The following is a 19,124-nucleotide window of genomic DNA, read 5'->3' as shown; positions in this document are numbered from 1 at the left end:
AAGACATTTAGAGAAGAACTACTACCATTACTCTTCAAACTTTTCAATGAAATTGAAAGAGAAGCTATACTTCCAAATTCATTCCTGGAAGCAAGTATCACTCTGATTCCCAAACCAGAGAAAGATACAACCAAAAAGGAGAACTACAGACCAATCTCCTTAATGAATATAGATGCAAAAATCCTTAATAAGATACTGGCAAACAGAATACAGAGGATTATTAAGAAGATCATCCATCCTGACCAAGTCGGATTTATTCCAGAGATGCAAGGGTGGTTCAACATACGAAAGTCAGTGAATGTAATACATTATATTAACAAAGTCAACGACAAAAACCATATGATCCTTTCAATAGATGCAGAAAAAGCATTTGATAAAATTCAATACCATGTGTTTTTATCACAGTGGTTTTGTAGTATAGTTTTAAATTGGGGAATGTGATACCCACTGCCATGTCTCTGTTGCCTAGAATGACTTTTGCTCTTCCCAGTCTCTTCTCTGATTCCAAATCAATTTTGGGAGTGTTTTCTCTAGTTCTGTGAAATATACTGTTGGGATTTCAATAGAGATTGCATTGAATCTGTCTAACAATTTTGGAAGTATGGCCATTTTTACTGTATTGATTCTTCCTATCCAAGAGCAAAGGATATCTTTCCATTATCTTATATTCTCTTCAATCTCTTTTTTCAGTGTTGCAGTTCTCAGTGTAGAGGTCTTTTGTTTCCTTTGTTAGATTGATTCCTAGATATTTCTTCTTTTTTTTTTTTTGGATGCTATTCTCAAAGGGATTGTTTCCCTAATTTCATTTTTAGTAAGTCTGTTATTTGTGTCCAAGAAGGCTATTGATTTTTGAAAGTTTACCTTGTATCCAGCTACTCTACTGAATCTGTCAATTAAATCTAGAAGTCTTTTGGTGGAGTTTTTTGGGTCTTGTACGTAGAGTGTCATATTGTCAGCAAATAATGACAGTTTCACTTCTTCCTTTCCTATCTTTAATGCTTTTATTTCTTTATCTTGTGTAATTGCTGAGGCTGATGTTTCCAAAACTGTATTCTACATGAGCGGTGAAAGTGGACATCCTTGTCTTGTTCCTGATTTTAGCATGAAGGTTTTCAGTTTTTGACCATTTATTATGATGTTGGCTGTTGGTTTTTCATAGATAGCCCTTATCAAATTGAGATAAAGACCATCTATTACAATTTTCTGTAGAGCTTTTATCATGAATCGGTGTTGAATTTTGTTGAGCCCTTTTTGTGATTTATTGAGATGATCATATGGTTTTTGTCCTTGACTCTGCTAATATAGTGTATTATATTTATTGATTTATGTATGTTGAACCATCCTTGCATCCCTGGGATAAATCCAATTTTGTCAGGGTATATGATCTTCTTCATTACCCTCTGTATTCTGTTTGCCAGTATCTTATTGAGGATTTTTACATGAGTGTTCATTAGGGAGATTGGCCTGTAATTCTCTTTTTGGGTTTGGTCTTTCCTTGGTTTTGGAATCAAAGTAACATTTGCTTCCAGGAATGAATTTGAAAGTATTGCTTCCCTTTCAATTTCATTCAGAAGTTTAAAGAGTAGTAGTAATAGTTCTTCTCTAAATGCCTTATAGAATTCAGCATTGAATCCAAGAGGACCTGGGCTTTTCTTTGTTGGTAAAGTTTTAATTACATTTTCAGTTTCACTGATTGTAATTGGGGTGTTTAGAATTTTCATATATTCTTCATTCAACTTTGGTAATTAATATGTATATAGAAATCTGTCCATTTCTTCATGTTTTCCATTTTATGACAGTACTGTTTCTCAAAATAGGTATCGATGATCCTATGGATTTCTCCTGGATCTGTTGTGACTTCATTGCTTTCATTACTAATTGCATAAATTTGAGCCTTTTCTTTCCTTTTTTGATAAGCTTGACTAAGGATTTATCAATTTTATTTATTCTTTCAAAAAACCAACTCATTGATTCATTGATTTTTATTTTGTATCATTCTGTTGGTCTCCATTATATTGATTTCTTCTCTGATGTTTATTATTTCCTCCCTTGTATGAGCTTTGGGTTTTTCTTGCTCTTTTTTTTTCTAGGGTCTTAAGATTCACCATTAGGTTATTTGAGCTTGCTTTGTTTTCCTAGTGTTGGCATTCACTGCTATGAATTTCCTATGTAGAACTGCTCTCATTGTATCCCATAAATTCCTGTATGTTGTACTGGCATTATCATTAAATTGTAAAAACTGTCTAATTTCTTCTTTAATTTCCACACCGACCCATTGGTTGTTCAGGAGTGTTAATCAATTTCCATGTGTTTGTTAAGTTCTTGGGGTTTTTAAAGAATTGGTAAAGTGAATTTTAATTGCTTGCTGTAAATACTACACACTTACCTGATAAAAGTTACCTGTTTTTTTAAAGTGTGCTTTTGGTTCCTGATTAGAAATAATGTTAAACCAAAAATGGAATGAAGAGAAGAGGCAATGAAAGTGTAGTAGAGAGAAACTCTTCCGAGCAGTTAAGGGCCAGGGTGCGCTAATAGCAAAGGAATCCTTGATATTTGAGGGTTCTAAGGCTTTTCAAAGGTGATGTTTCAATTTGATGTCTCAAATTGCCATAGTAGAACCAGCCAAGGTGTTGATTGCTGTGATTACATCATCTTTTCACTTCCATGTAATTATTCACAAGAAATACAAGACAATTGTGGGCAATCCTGTTAGGAGCCCTTCTTTACACTAAGGCAAGAAGGGAGTGAGTTTGTAATAATTGGAAGAGTAAGAAACAAAAAAATTAGATTAACTTTAGATTTTTGTTTTCCTAATGTTTAAAATTTCATCCTCCTTGAAACATTGAAGACTGTTAAAGTCTACATTTTAACTAAATTGAATCCATGTGCCAGTTTTAAACCTCAGAGACCCTTACAAATCCAGACATTTCCTTTGATTTTTATAGCCATTATGAAATTATTACAAATCTCACCTTTAAAATTAATAAGTGACACTCCATGAACATAATTACATTGTTCATCTTCCCATGATCCATAATTCCTCTGTGTGTAATAACATGTGATCAGTCCTTCTTGGACCCAGCTGCTCCAAATAATTGCTTGCTGTCCTACTGAGAAAAACTTTTAATAAATGATGCATTAAGCAAAATAGTCCAACCCTGTTCTCATAACTACAAAGTCAGAAATGGTTTTTGCCCAGAATTTCATCATAGGTCTCTTTCTCTCATTTTACAACAGCACTGAATGGATTAGAAAAAGGAGTTATTAGAATATTTCAATTAGAACCCCTGCAGTTCTTTAGGATTAGTACCAGGAATTTGCCACTAATTGAAGAAATAGATAACACATGTCTTTCCTTCAGCAGCTCTTATTTCCTTAATAGAAATTTTTTTTCCCCCAGTAAGTTTAAAAAACATTTGCCTTTGAAATATAGCATCCCATAATGGTCCCCATCTGGACTGGCAACTTTGCACACATAGTAAGAAATTTTTAAAATAAACTTTTTTTTTCTTTAGGCTGAATAATTGCAATTAGCTACTGAATAGGTATTATAATGTATATAATATAATATATAATTATAATATATATTATAATATATATTCATGATAGAAAATGAATAAAATTTTTCACTTATTAGGCATTTGAAATTCTGAAAAGGCTGATGTCTAAGAAAAATCTGATAAATTTTGTTCATTCAAACTGTAAGTAGGACTGGGGATTTAGCTCAGTGGTGCTGCCACCTGCCTTGCAAGTACAAGGCCCTAAGTTTTATCCCCGGTATCAAAAAAAACCAAAAACAAAATGTATCCTCATACTGGAAATAGTTTGTTATTCAGTTTCTTATTACCCTTACTTGTGATAAGATTTTTTAAACACCTGATTGTTTTAATCTACGGGTGCCCTTTCTTCTGCCTTATCTGGGCTGCACTGAATGAAGAGAAACTGTCTTGCACCTCAACTAAAATATATACTATGGTGAATGTATGTAAATAACAAAAATTCTTTAACTGTAGCATTAAAATGAAACAATACAAACCCAAATTTAACAATTTTAGAAGAAACTTTATATGTCTGCTTAATAACAATAGATGCTTGTGTTCATAGGCACACACGTAGTTTTGATGAAGCAAATTAATATCAGTACATTTTACTATGCCTGTCGTACAAGAGCATATGATGTCTGATACACCAGGTTTTCCATTCAAGAGACTGTGCAAGAGGGTGCAAGAGGCAGAATTACAATTTATTGTGGGCCCCTAAACCTAGCATTTCCATGACATCTGTTCAGGCTGTGGACTGCACAATTGAATCAGGAAAAACAATGTAATATTCTTAAAAGTTGATGATATTTTGGGGCTGCATTACTTATTAGCTATTTAGCCAAGGTTTATATATGCCTGTTCTAATCTCTCTCTTCAAATTTAAATGCACTCTTTACCAAAAAAAAAAAAAGAGTTTTTTGCTTTCTTGTTTGTTTGTTTAAATCAAAAGGCGTGAACAATTTCATAAAGGAAAGTGGCCACTGAAAGCTTGAATCCCAGTGTTGGGGTACATGAAGATGAAAGGAAATAGAGGAGTTGAGCTCTGTGGATGGAACAAGACTAAACTGGAACTGCTCAGTGTTTATATAGTATTCAATCACAGTTTTCCAAGCCTGCCCTCAAAGAAACATGGGAAGTACAGGTGTAGTTTAAACAATAACCTATAGTGCTTGAAAAACAAGGCCTTATAGAGGGCTATAAACTCAAGATGAGGATTACATATAAGCAGGAAATCGATCCATGACAAGGTGATCATAATATTGACAACCCAATCAAAGATAAGTTCCTAGTCCTATGGGAGAAAGAACCGTACGTTTCAAATTACATCAGAGAGGTAAAATATTAGGAAGGGAGGTATTGGAAATCCTATACCCCAGCTTTAGCAGATACTTATAATTTGGGTTGTGTTACTTGCAAAATTAGCAACTTTGTAACTGCCTGTGTATTAGTCAGCTTTCCCATTGCTGAAACCAAATGCCTGACACCTACAACTTAAAGGAGGAAAACAGTTTATTCAGTTCATGCTTTCAGTCCTTGGTAGTCAGGCTCCAAGGCTGAAACATCATGGCAGACAGGTGTGGTAGAGAACATGGCCCACTTCACAATAGCTGGGAACCAGAGCAGGGAACAGGAAGCATCCAGGAACCAGATATAGACCCCAAGGTCATGTCTCCATGGCCCACCCACACACACCCAGAAGTGTGGCTTCCTAATCCCCTCTGTGGCTCCCAAGCCAATCAAATGGACAATTAAACTAAACTGGCACACTTGCTTTTCTCTGACCTCAACAGTGTGATCATGGGGACCAAACTAAAGAGCTCTGTTTCAGTCTGAGGCAGCTAGTTCAACCCTTTCCTTTAGTTTTACCTGATTCCAAGCAGCTTTCCCACTCTCTTTTGGCAGGGACCCTCTCCCACACTCCAGAAATTAAGGGCAAGTATGTTATTTAGCAAATGAAAAAGAGGGAAGGGGGCTGGCTTTAATTAAATGCAGAACATGACATTGACTTGAATGCATTGAGTTATGAATTCTCCCTGTCATTATATCTTAAGCCTTTTATGAACCCAGTCATCACCCATGACAGACAGAATAAGAAGTCTGCTCATCCTTCCCCAGTCTATCAGTCTTGGCAACCCCCGCCTACTGAAACACAAAGCTTATTACAATGCCTGTGTGTGGAAATACCAAAGTATCTTCCAAGATAAAACAATGAGTGCTAAACAAAAGGAGCATTAAAGAAAACTATCAGTACTTTCAGGCCTCAAAGCGCAATATATCTTTTGAAGATAATGACATTTTGGACACAAAAAATCACTACTCTGCAACAGAAATATCTTATATTCAATCTGCCTCTGTAAACATATGTTTTGAGCTGTGGATGGTGCTTATTTCATTAAGTCAGTATAATTTTGGAATTGAAATCATTATGCTATTACATTGCAATGCTTTCTAAAGCATAATGTTCACCATAATGTTAACTTTCTTTACGCTTCTAGCTTCCATCCTATTTCCCGGCACCATGGCAATTATCCATGACAATAAGAATTGTCTGATGGTATCATTTTGTCATCCAGGAATACAGGTACTCACACAAAAGTTTTACAATTAACTTTGGAAGAGGAGATCAAAGACTAAACCCTAACACTCTGTGACTGAATGGACATCTATCAGAATTAGCATAATAACTACATTGGCAAATTAAAGGCTTACCAAGTAGAAATTCCTGTATTTGTTTATGGTTGGGTACTGCCCCAGGTGATTTCCAGAAGCTAGAATCCACAGCCCAAAACAACACCTCCAGGCAAACAGGACAGCCCAGGAGATCCCAAGCCTAGACTGATGTAGGTAACTTGCAGTCCTGAAAACTCAGGCCTCATCTAAGGGAGGTGATTCTAGGGAAAGATATGCTTCAGAGTTACTCTTTCAGGAAAGACAAAGTAAGTGTCTCTATCACTGACATTTTGCACATATTTGCTTGGAAAAGAAAATACATACACACACCATAAATGTTTGTAACACAAATGGCAAAGTTCTGATCTCAACCCACTCACCACATAAACAACCAACAGACAGGGCACTGCTGGCTCACTGGTCCAAGCCTGATTAAAGACGCCCTGCATTGTGCTTCAAACGTCTTTTAGGATACTCTCTCTGGCAAAGCCGAGCCCTATCATTACTCTCCTTAGGGCAGCCACACTCAGAAACCTGGGTCCCCAGGGATGTTGTCATGTTCCATAAAGGCCACATTGTGTCTCTAGTTGTTACTCTTCACAGTTCATTTTATATGCTCTGCATGGTGTGCGTTTGATTTTCAGAGCATGACTCATGCCTTTTAAGTTACTCCTCAAACCTACAAATGGAAAAAAGGAGTGATGGGTTAGCAGACTGGAAGAGAAAGAAAGTGTCTTCCTTACCCTGGACAGTAAGACTTTTTAAAGAATGCACTAAGTGACTTCCTGGCTCACAGAGATGGGCTAATCTGAGAAGAGTCAGGAGTAGTGGGTGTTCTCCTAACATTATTTTTGGACAGATCATCATTTTTGTTACTGACAGCAATAAATCTCCTTTCCTTTCAGTAAAATAACAGAGCAGCATGGAATGTGAGAACTCAGCTAGATCATTAAATCTATTGGGTTGAACCTAAAGATTCAAGAGGCTTAAAGTTATGTTTCAAAAGTACTGAATATCATTGTTACCTGTGTTATTTGTGATGGGCTTCAAAATCTGGGTAAATACATGTCCCATTTGGAAGAAGGTAGAGACTATTCTCCAGATTCACGTGAAACAGGAGGGGCCCCACCCAGCACCCAGGGCTTTGGGCTGTTAAGATTTGCTCTGCTTGGGACAGGGAAAGCACACTCTTATTTGGCTTCAAATAGGGGCTTGTGTGTGGGTTGTGTGAAGACGAAAGTGAGGAAGGGAAGCGAGAACAGGTCTTTGTTGAAAAGCCCTCAGTCTCCCCAGCAAAGGGGTGGTCAGAAGACACATTCAGCACGGGTCAGATGAATTTGTTTAGACTCGGTCCCACCTACCTGCGTGTCCACTGCACCCTCTTCTATTCCAGCAAAATGTGCTGGTACATTCCTGATGATGTTGATTGTTGGAATCAGAGAGAGGCTGAATTTCTCTGGGCTGTCTGTTTTCTGCAGCAAAGAATCTGCTTGTGAGAAACAGGACCCAAGAACAGACATGGTAAGAACTTGCACAAGCATAAGAATTCTGTAATCTTTGGAAGGCTGAGGCAGGAGGATCACATGTTTGCCACCAATCTGGGCAACTTCATAAATCTCAAAAGTACAAAGGGATCAAGGTGTATCTCACTGGTGGGGCACTTGCTTAGCAGGCACAGGACTCAGTTTAACCCTCAGTACCATAAGAAATAGAAGAAATCTGGGAAACTTGCAGAGCTCTTCCAGAGACTCCCATCAATATTTACACATTTTTATGTGCATGTCTTGCATAAAGGTGTATGTGTGAATACAAGCAAAAATTGTGGGGTATTGCTTGGGCCCAGGTAGGAGCTCATTGCTCATTTTTCATTCTTCTCATTCTCTAAGAGAGTGGTTACTTTTAGACAAATCTTCCAAAGTCTTGGTGAAACCCTGGGGCCTTCCAGAGAAAATGTGTCCTGTCATTGACAGCTCTGACTCTCCTGGGTGGGGAGCTCTAGAATCACCATAATCACAGTGTTCTTTGTTCTTTGGTTGTTTTGACTTGTTTTTTATACTTTTCAAAGGACTTCTACATCCATGATGTCATTTTATACTAATGACACCTCAGCAAGGTGAAAGATAGCTGTTATTATAACTCAGTCACTCTGCTGTCAACAGAGCCATGCCTGCAGCTGAGGACTCACAGCAAGGAAGGCAACCTCATCATTAGGGCCTTTTCCACAAGGTCCCCAACACTGACAGCATGGCAGCCATTGCAGGTGGCTGGAAGCCAATCTCTCCCCGGTGCACAGACGCCTCCAACTCTGTCTTGGGGGAGCAGAGTGGGGTGAGAATGAGCACCGCTGTGCTGTAGGATTGCTTTTCCTCTCCTAAGTCTATAGGAGCACGCCAGGTGTGAGGTCTTATGGGGACTGGTGTGACTTTTACTCTTCATTCACTCTGTGAGGCTGCAACGCAACAGAATAGAACCATCTCTCCTCTCGGTTGAGAGTTGAGAGTACGTTCTTTGATAAAGCAGCAAGGAAGTCAAAGTCTCTACATTTTAAGGAAAGAGTCACAATGTTCTCTTCTTTTTTCCCCCCAGGCAGTGATGGTCAAGTTTATGTGCTGAATGGCTGGACATTTCGTGGCTAGGTGAGTCATTTTATCTTCCCCAATAAATTTTGTACTCATAGCATGAAGTAAAAACAAATATGTAGGTGGTCATCAGTACCTGGTACATAGCCTAGGTTGGTTAAATGTCATCTACTGTTATAATTACATGCTTAAGAATGCAAGAGACAAATTAATTGGCATGTCTTCTGAAATGGCTATCCCTGCCACATGGTATTTCAGATTCCTAGGACTAAGAAGATAAGGGTGAAGGTTTTTGCTTTTCTGTCTTTGGGGCTGGGGATCGAACCCAGGACTTCATGCACATTAAGCAGGCTCTCTTTCACTGAGTACAGTGCCAGCCATAATGGGAATAGTTTTAAATAATCAAGACAAGTGTCCATTTTAGGAACTGGAGTGAGCCATGCTTGAAGAGGCCAACATTTACAACAACATCAGCGTAACGTGACCAATCACTGAGTCTACGTGGAAGCAGAAGATCCTTTTCCCTAAGCAAAAGATCACCTTCACCTATTTCTACTGAAATAAATTGTTAGAGTGAGGGAAGCAGGGTTACTGAGTCCAGCAGGGCCATTGACATTTGTTTGATGATCTCCCTGGTCACACACAATTCTGACAGCAAGAGCTTAAAATTATTTTCAAATGTATCCAATTCACAGCCAAGTGAAAATGTTTCTGTACCAAGAATAATCTTACATTAAGCTTTTTTTTTTTTTTTTTCCAGCAGCCCAAATTCAACCAGCTGGAATATTTTTTAGACGCTATTCTATTCAACCTTTAAATGTAGGATATGATTTTAATGTGAAATCTGCATTTCATCAAAGATGAGACACAGTGTCCTTGGCTTAATTATTCTGTGGAAAATGAATAATTTTTACTACTACACATTTAACAGGTAGCAAGAACACAAACAGAAGAAAATGCAGTTCTCCTGTGAAGTGCTCAATGCACTGATTCCATCCACACTGATGAAGAATAGGGAAGTACCTGGTATTATATTGTCCATATGCCTGATTAGTGTATGGTGCAACAGTCATGGTTAATGTCACTGAATATCTACACATGTAAAAATAATTTAGAACATGAATAAGTAAAAATAATAATACTTTATAGTTGCACAACACTTTATAACGCTATTTTGCCATTACATTTAGCTATTTTACTATTATATCATTTTATCAGCTCTGGCAGCAAATCAGCAAGTAGGGTACAGGTAAGTAATGATTATAATTGTGACGATCCAATGTGGTGGGAATAAAACCAAGACTTGAATCTTAAGAAAAAGACTCCTAAGATCATTTCTTTCTTCCCAAGACTCCTTTCTTTCTGTCATGCAGCTTCCTAATAAATATTTACATTTTGCACATTGGGGCAGGAGGTGTCATAACTATATGTATGGACTCTGACATGAAAAGAGAAGAACGAGTTAATGAAAATCAAAATCAGCTGGGTCCTTGATTGAACTTTTAAGCCATCAAGGTGACCTGAGTCACCTTGTTTAAAAGAGCTGGCACCTCCAGTTTTCACCTAAAAGAGGGCGTTTAATTCTGATTCTATCCACTTCATCAAGTTTTTAAGTAAAGAAGGATCTAATGAATATGAATCTGCTTAAAAAAAATAAAACTCTTCCAAATGAGAGCATGAAGATGACTCTCTGAATGTGTGTGTGTGTGTGTGTGTGTGTTACTGAGGAATGTGCATACTAGGCAAGTGCTTTACCACTGAGCTACAACTCCAGCCCTTTTAAACTTCTTAAAATTTCAAGATAGAGTTCTAAATTTCCCAGGCTGGCCTTGAATTTGCTGTTCTCCTGCGTCAGCCTTCTAAGTAGCTGGAAATACAGGAAAGTGCTGCTGGGCCTAGCATGAAGATAACTTTTAAAATATGGTATAATTTCCAGGCACGTTGGTGCAAACCTGTAATCCCAGCACTTGGGAGGCTAAGGCAGGAGGATTGCCACAAATTCAAAGCTAGCTTAGGCTATGTAGTGAGTTCAAGGCCAGCCTAGACTATAGTGAGGCTCTATCATCAACCAAAAATAAAGGTAGATTGTAATCACACAGACACATTTGAACTGCCTGAATGTCCTAAACACCTATAAGGTCCAATCTGCTGTTGACCACGTAGATGATTCCAGGAACGAATGGTGGAGTGCACAGCTGCTGTTTGGGTCACATAACTCTCCTTTCCCTTCTGATGGCAAAGAGTTCCATATTTACTTTAGGAAATCCCTCCCGGTGGACATAGGCCTGAAGCAAGCTTCACCAAGACTCCCTCCTCCCTGGGCTCAGTCACATTTTAGGGAAATAAAGCACTGAGCAAAATGATACAGAGCCCAAGAAAGGGGAGCTTATTCACCTCCACGGAAGTAGTTGGAAGAGACATTTTCTGTTTCCTGTATTTTCCCCCTTTCCAGACCCATTCCTTCAGCCACCCCATTGATTCTGTAAACTTTTCTATTGTCCTTGCAATAAACTGTATCGATGGCATCTAGCTGTTCTTTCTGTGTTCTGCAGCTGGCTAATATCAGTCCCAGCAACTTGTAAACAAAACACTTTGACAGTAAGAGCGGTGCTGCAAAACCGACAGGCTTATACAGCCAGAGGGAAGTGGAAATCAAGCCAGGTGATTATCTATCAATCAGCTGCACAAGAAAAGTCAGGAAGATCCAGCCAGGCAAATAATAAGCATTTGGACAACATACATAATGTTCACCCATTTACCTTTTGTAAGTCAAAAGTCTAAATGATTCTTTAAAAACTGAAAACGTTTGTGTCATGACAATAAAAATTAGTGCTAAAAAGAAACTGCACAAATCATACACACACACTCAAACTAGGTATAAGGTGTTTATGTGACTGTGTGCATATTGCTATTAGCTTTATAAGCTATGTACTGGCAACACTGTTAATGAGGTAGTCAACTTTTTGTATGAATCAAGACCTAGGCTACTAAATTATAGTTGGTATTAGCTGTCACACGATCAAATCACAAAAGCTGCAATCAAAAACCTTCGTAAGTGTTCTGGAATCAGATACAAATCTATCAATATTTCTGCAATGAGTGTTCAACAGCCAGAAATGAGAAAAAGAAATTCAAAGAGTTTCCTACCCAAACAAAAATAAAATTACCCTGCATTTTCTTTAAACATTAACTTAGATCTAATGTTCCCTCTTTCAAGGAACCTTCTGTTCTGATTACTATTGTTATCTGGCAAACCACTCCAAAACTCAGAGATATAAAACAACCATTTGATTGTGTGCGTGGGTTCCATGGGTCAGGAATTCATTGTGTAGAAGAGATGGTTTGACTCTGTTTCCTGATTTCTGGACACTCACCTTGGAAGTCCTAACAGCTGAAGTCACTCTGCATCTGGGGGTTAACATAGTGTGCAGATGCCTTCCTCTTCATGTATGCTGCTGATCCTGGCCATCAGTTAGGAACTCACCTGGGGCTGGCTACCAGAGCACCTACCAGCAGCCCCTCCACCTGCCCTAGTCATCCTTACAGCCTAACTGCCTCAAGGAAATCGGACTTATATGTAAGCTGAGGGCTGTTTGCATGATGTTCCAGCAAACAGTGAGAGACACGAGTCTCTTTTGCTGACCTAGCCTCAGAAGTTATCAGTGACATTTTCACAGAGCACCATGTAGGCTTACAAGCTCATTTAGTTTCAAGAGGAGAGCAATCCACACAACTCACAGTGGGTATCAGTGGGTGATCAGAGAATGTGGGGTGGAGGCAGTGTCGTGGCAGTCCTTGGAAAACTCAATTTGTCACTTCTTCCCAGGTCTCCCATTTTCAGCTAGAAATAAGCTTTTTCTTCTCTAAACTTCACAATGCATTATTTTCAAATTGATGCTTACCAATTGTTCACCTTATATTGCAACTATTATGGATGTATTTCATCTTTGCCATGCCTGTGTGAACTTCTAGTTTTCTTTTTCCTTTCCTTCCTTTTTTTTCTTCTGCATCTTCAGTAGTACATACCACATACACATAGAAGAGCTCTTAGCACTTAGTAAGAATGCAAAATAAAGTTTATTGAAGAAATGTGAATTGCTTTAAACCAGTTTCAGCTGTGATTATTATATACCTGGAAGATATAAACACCTTTGGGAGGGGGATGGGGGAAGGAAGAAAAATGCAAGGAAAGAAAAAGAAAAAGAAAGGGGGAAAAGCAAGAAACAAACAAAGAAGATGGAAAGTATGTTCATCTTCAAAACATTTTAATTGTTGTATTTTTAAAGTTCCCAGATAAAACCAAGATTCTCTTATCTACCTTTTATGAACATCAGTGGTGCAGTTGAATGTCCCCGGAGAAGAACCTACAGGAACTTCAAACAGCCCTTGATTGCTGCCTGCCAACTGTATTACAGCTCCCTGGTTCCTGTGCCTACTCTCCCAGAAGTCTACTTCACACTTCTCTTCTTAGCCTCCATCTTTCCCACGTCACCTTTCCTTCATGCTCCTTCTCTTCTCTAACAAAACAAAACAGTTCAAAGAGCAGCCCTGTAGATCCTCTACTCAGCTCTGTACACAGACCTTCCGCCTTCCCATGCTGGGACCAGCTGTGCCCCATCTGATATTAGTGTCTCTGCCCTAATAGGGGACCTCACTCACTGTCACATCATCAGTCACTCTGTTCCCCACACCAACAGCTCCTTCAGTGGATTAATATGCTGCTATTTCTTCCTTCTTAAAAGATTCTTCTCTTGACTGTACTTCTCCTACCCACCTTTTGCATTCTTTCATAAAAAATATTACTTGTTCTTTATACTCACTGATTCCTCTCATTCTTTTTCATATTCCATCCTAAACTCATTCCAATGAGGTTTCCCCCTTATCGCTACATCAAAACTACTGTTATCAATGTCATCGTGTACCATCTCAATACCAAATCCAATTTCCAATTCTCAGTCCTCATATTGTTCAGTCCAACAGCAGAACTTGATGGCGTTCCCTTCTCCTTTATACACTTTCTTCATTTTGCTTTCAGAAACACCATATATCCCCACCCTCCATCTTTCTGCTACATTTTCTGTCTCCCTTTCTGCCTCTTCCTCTTTTCCTCTTAATGTTGGAATGCTCCAGGCATAGACCATGACCCTTTTCTCTATGTACCTCTACTACTTTTATAAAACTTTTACCCTTGTAGCTTTAAATACCCTCTATAGTTCTCAGTCCTCATATTGTTCAGTCCAACAGCAGAACTTGATGGCGTTCCCTTCTCCTTTATACACTTTCTTCATTTTGCTTTCAGAAACACCATATATCCCCACCCTCCATCTTTCTGCTACATTTTCTGTCTCCCTTTCTGCCTCTTCCTCTTTTCCTCTTAATGTTGGAATGCTCCAGGCATAGACCATGACCCTTTTCTCTACGTACCTCTACTACTTTTATAAAACTTTTACCCTTGTAGCTTTAAATACCCTCTATATAGACACCTCTTCGTGCCTAACATCCAGCTTTCAAGACTTCTCTCACTTGTTGGCAACTCCATTCTTCAAGTTGCTCATCCTAAAAGTCTTGACTTCTACTTATATCCCACATCCATTCTACATTCAAACTATGACCGTTTTCCTCCACTGTTCCCAGCCACCATCATATTTCCTTTTACTGGAATTCCCTTGTAGTCTCCTTTCTCTTTCTTTCATCTGTGGTCTGTTTTCAATAGTAAAACCAAAATATTGGCTAAAACATTAGTTATTTCATATCTTCCTCCTGCTTAAAGGCCTGCAGTGGCCTCCATCACATGCAAAGCCAAGAATACAACAATGACCAACAGGTTGGTACATGATTTGACCCCCTGGTTACTTCTATGACTTCGCCTTTTATGGCTCTTCTCCTCCTTCACTGATCGTGCTGTCTTTTTTCCTCCACTGTTCCCAGCCACCATCATATTTCCTTTTACTGGAATTCCCTTGTAGTCTCCTTTCTCTTTCTTTCATCTGTGGTCTGTTTTCAATAGTAAAACCAAAATATTGGCTAAAACATTAGTTATTTCATATTTTCCTCCTGCTTAAAGGCCTGCAGTGGCCTCCATCACATGCAAAGCCAAGAATACAACAATGATCAACAGGTTAGTACATGATTTGACCCCTGGTTACTTCTATGACTTCACCTTTTATGGCTCTTCTCCTCCTTCACTGGCCTTGTGCTGTCTTCAAACATTCCAGGCATGACCCCACAAGAAGACGTTTGCCTTGACTCATCCACTCTGTGGGCTGCTTTTTCTCAAACATCTGAATGGCTCATCACCTGCAAGTCTTTATTCAAATACTATCTTCTGGGGCCAGGGATTTGGCTCCGTGGTTCTACAGCCTGCCTCACAAGTGCAAGGACCTGAGTTCGATCTCTGGTACAAAAAAAAAAAAAAAATACTGTCTTCTTAATAAGTCCATCCTGGGCACTCTACAAACCTGCAGAGACCACCAGCTCTCTGCATTCTTAAGACCTCAGTTCTGGTGTACATCTAGATGTTCCCCAAGTGTCTTGTGCCCTCACAGGCAGGGATTTTGGAAGGTGATTGAATCACTGAGGCTTGTAGCTGACTTGCTGTTAGAATGTGGGGTCTGGTCTGAAGATCTGGATCATAGGAAGTGAGACCTGGAAGAATGTTTTCCCTTTCCTGTTTTTCTCTTCACTCTCTCTGCTTTCTGGATGCAATGTCATAAGCAGCTTTTCCTCTGCTATGTCCCTCTGCCATGCTGTTCTGCCTTGGATGCCAGAAGACTATGGATTTAAAACATGAGTCAAAATAAAACTGTCCTTTAAGGTCTACCATCTAGAATATATGAAGAACTAAAAAAAATTAGACCCCTCCAAATTATAAAGATCTGATTCCAAAATGGGCATCTGAAATGAACAGACACGTCTCAAAGAAGGAAATGCAGCAAATAAACATATGAAAAAATGTTGAACATCACTGGGCATTCAAGAGGTGAAGATGAAAACAATACTGAGATTCCACATCACCCCAGAAAGAATGGCTACTATCAAGAAATCTAACCAATAACAAATGCTGGTGTGGGTGTAGAAAGAAAGGAACCCTTCTCTATTGTTGGTGGGAGTGCAGACTGGTGCAACCAATGTGGAAATCAATATGGAGATACCTCAAAGAACTAGGATTAGAGGTCCCATTTGACCCACTATCCCTCTACTGGCTATCTTCCCAAAAGAATTAAAAGAATAATGCCATAGCTATATATGTGCCCCCATGTTTATAGCAGCACAGTTTGTAATACTTGGAAACAGCTCAAATGCCCATCATTTGGAGACTGGATAAAGAAGATGTGGTTTTTCTACAAAATGGAGTACTACTCAGCCATAAAGAACAAGAAGCTAGAGACATTTATAGTTAAATGGATGCACACTGATGCATACTCTTAAGTGAAATAAATAGGATGCACATGTATAAATACACAATACAAGACCATCATTCTCCCATTCTGTCCAGCCTCCAAGTCCCAGCTTTAGACTTTGTGATGATTGGTACTGCATGGTGGATACAGAACTGAAACAATTTACTCTGAAACAGTGATACAACCTCAGAGAGGAGTTGTGTTAGTTATTCTAGAGATTAAAAAGTCAAAAGACAAAGTAATGAAATAGAAAGGCATTGGGCCTTGGAAAGGTTACATAATTTTCATTTCTTCAATTGAAAAATTAAAAGGATGGGTTTGATCACTAAGCTTCACCCATGTAATGAAGTATAGATTATTCAGACTCAAGGTCAGATAGCTAGATTCAAATTTCTTTTCTCACCCAGCAGCTTTAGAAAATTGCCTAACTTCCCCCTCCACTCTGAATGGTATCATGAAAAACCATCAAAGCCTAGCTGGGTGTAGTGCACACCTTTAATCCCAGCATTCCGGAAGACTGATCCAGGAAAATCGCAAGTTTGAGTCCAGCCTGGGCAACCTGGTGACTTAGTAAGACCCTAATTTAAAAACAAACAATAAAAATGGCTGAGGATGTATCTCAGTACAGAGGCCCAGGACTCAATCCCTAGTACTGAATAAAGAAAAAAAGGAAGGAAAAGACCAGGGTGAGATGGAGGGAGGGATGGGGGGGGGTTGTGAGAGAGAGAGAGAGAATTACCAGACCCTGGAAGAGAATGGGCAGGGTGTGTCCTTGGAAGAGAGGTTTAAATGATTTAAGGGGGCACAGAGGTGACCACCTCCTTCATAAAGCTAGTCTCTGTAATGCAAATATAGCTATGACAAACACAGACCCTTCCACTTAAAAATAAATGTTCCATAATAAATGTCAGTGTTCCAAAGAGGATTTGTAATAAAACAGCCAAGATGTTATCTTTCATCCATTATCTCTTCCCATGATGAAAACCTGGAAGGAAATGTGTCTCAACAGAGATTTGTTTCAGACTTGGGGCAAATGACTGTAGTACAAAACCATAACACCAAGGCAAAGGAGACTTAAAGGCAGGCCTGTAAAATCCAGCCAGCCCAATGCCCTGGGGTCCTCTTCAAATTCACAGGAAACAGAACCGTGCATCCACACCCTCACTGCACAGCCAAAACAAGTCAGCTCAGCAAGATTTTTGTTCAGCTCTCATTTGCTTTACCTGTAAATAAGGTCGAAGGTAGCCACGGACTGGCTAATATTTCTCTATAGTCTCCCCCAAATTTTCATAGGGTGCATCTCTTTCAAAGTAGATAGAGACAAATGGTACCCCCCACACACTCTCTCCTTTATCCTCTCACCCACTCTTCCTTCCTTCTTCCCTGCCTCCCTCCCTCCTTTTCAAGAATTGGCTCCATATCCATCATAACACTGTTTGTAGGGTTAAGAAACTATGGTGGTAGTTTCTGGAGAGTAGCCTAAAAGGTGCACACTGTATGATTGCGAGTAGATGAAATTCAAAATCCAGCAAAACAAAGGTACGATGAATGGCAGCGGTGGTGGCTAATGCAGTGGAAGCAGTGGCCCGGAGCTCTGGCAATGGTGATGGTCTCTGACAGGTGGTAACACACAGAGTCTTTGCTATATGTTTGCCTGCAATTATTTAAAAAACAAACTGAGTGCTGCTATTTGTGGGAGAGATGTCTTCATCTTATTGGTAATCCAGAAGTTCGATCACACTACAATGAATATTGTATTACTTTCATTCCAAAATTGAGGTCATAGCCTAAAGAAAAAAATCCACACAATAAATGAAAACCCTACTGTGCCATCACATTTTTTTCATTTTTTTTTTCAAAATCAGCATAAATGCCTATAACGCTTTACTCAGACATCTCAATACCAAATCTGAAATTTTCATATTAGTATGGTAGCTATTATCTACTAAAATACCGAACATATGCAATTCATGTGTTTAATTAGTGTTTTAAATTTTTGGCAACATTAAAGCATGGTCTGAGAGCAAAAGAAAAATTGCAGACTAATAGATCTTCTGAGAATAGCCCATAATACATCAACACAAATGGTTGTTGAACCTCTTTCTGTACAGATTCTGAGCCAATGAGTTATGGGGCAAGGACTCGGTGGAGCAGAGACCATTGTGTGAAACACCCCAGGAGAAAAGGGGAAGCTCATCAAAGAGGTAATTTCACACTCTCCCCTTTCCACCAGGAAAAGATGGAGGTCAAAGGATTTCAATGCTAAGAGCCCCACATTCATAGAAGAAAATATCAGGAATGAAGTATCTCAGTTCCACTCTGAAAGCTAAGATACAATTAATAAGTCAAAAAGATGACTTTGAATGAGGTGGTTACTACTAAACAGGCACTTTATGAGACAAAGAAGGCCGTGCTAGCACACATCACAGGGGCACCAGCCCCATTGTCTTAATACCAGGCTTCACATACACTTGCTATGCCACCCCTTGTACTGCATCATGTTAGTTTAATACTTTCATTCTGCAGATGAAAAAAACTAAATTGGATAAACGTCAATGAACATGCCCAAAGCTACTGCATGGGGATCCTCTCACCCCCATAGCACCTGCTGACCACTGTGCCTAGCTGCTGCTTCAGCACCAACATTTTAGAAAAGAGGAAGTGCGTGAGCAGAGGCACAAACAGTGGGTCCCATGCTGGGTGGCGTGGATAGCTTGAGAATGGAAGTGTAAAATCACAATGTTTCTGGACAGAGAGCTGGGGAGTTCTTCAGTGCTATGGCAGTGGGTGCTCAGGAGCAGGAGCAGAAGAGAAATCTAATGATTCTTATCAGATGATTTCCTTGTGCAAAGACCCCACTGGAGTGAAGGGTTAGGTTGCCTGACTGAAGGCCTACATTCTAAAAAGCTGGATGTGGGAACTCATCTGTCTGA

General features: G+C 39.2%; 1 long non-coding RNA gene across 1 annotated transcript in view; it reads left to right on the top strand.

Moving 5' to 3' along the window:
* LOC104855323 overlaps nt 1–18,399 on the top strand; it is a 28,786-nt gene extending 10,387 nt beyond the window's left edge. The window contains exons 2-3 of the long non-coding RNA XR_778372.2: nt 8,799–8,848; nt 18,303–18,399. This is a non-coding gene — a long non-coding RNA (uncharacterized LOC104855323). The remainder of the gene's footprint in view (nt 1–8,798; nt 8,849–18,302) is intronic.
* The last annotated feature ends 725 nt before the right edge of the window (nt 18,400–19,124 follow it).

Source organism: Fukomys damarensis, unplaced genomic scaffold (genome assembly GCF_012274545.1).
Source record: "Fukomys damarensis isolate Sample0158 unplaced genomic scaffold, DMR_v1.0_HiC HiC_scaffold_9, whole genome shotgun sequence".
Lineage (NCBI taxonomy): Eukaryota > Metazoa > Chordata > Mammalia > Rodentia > Bathyergidae > Fukomys > Fukomys damarensis.
Note: the sequence above shows the minus strand (reverse complement) of the source record. Positions and strands in the feature narration are given on the sequence as shown.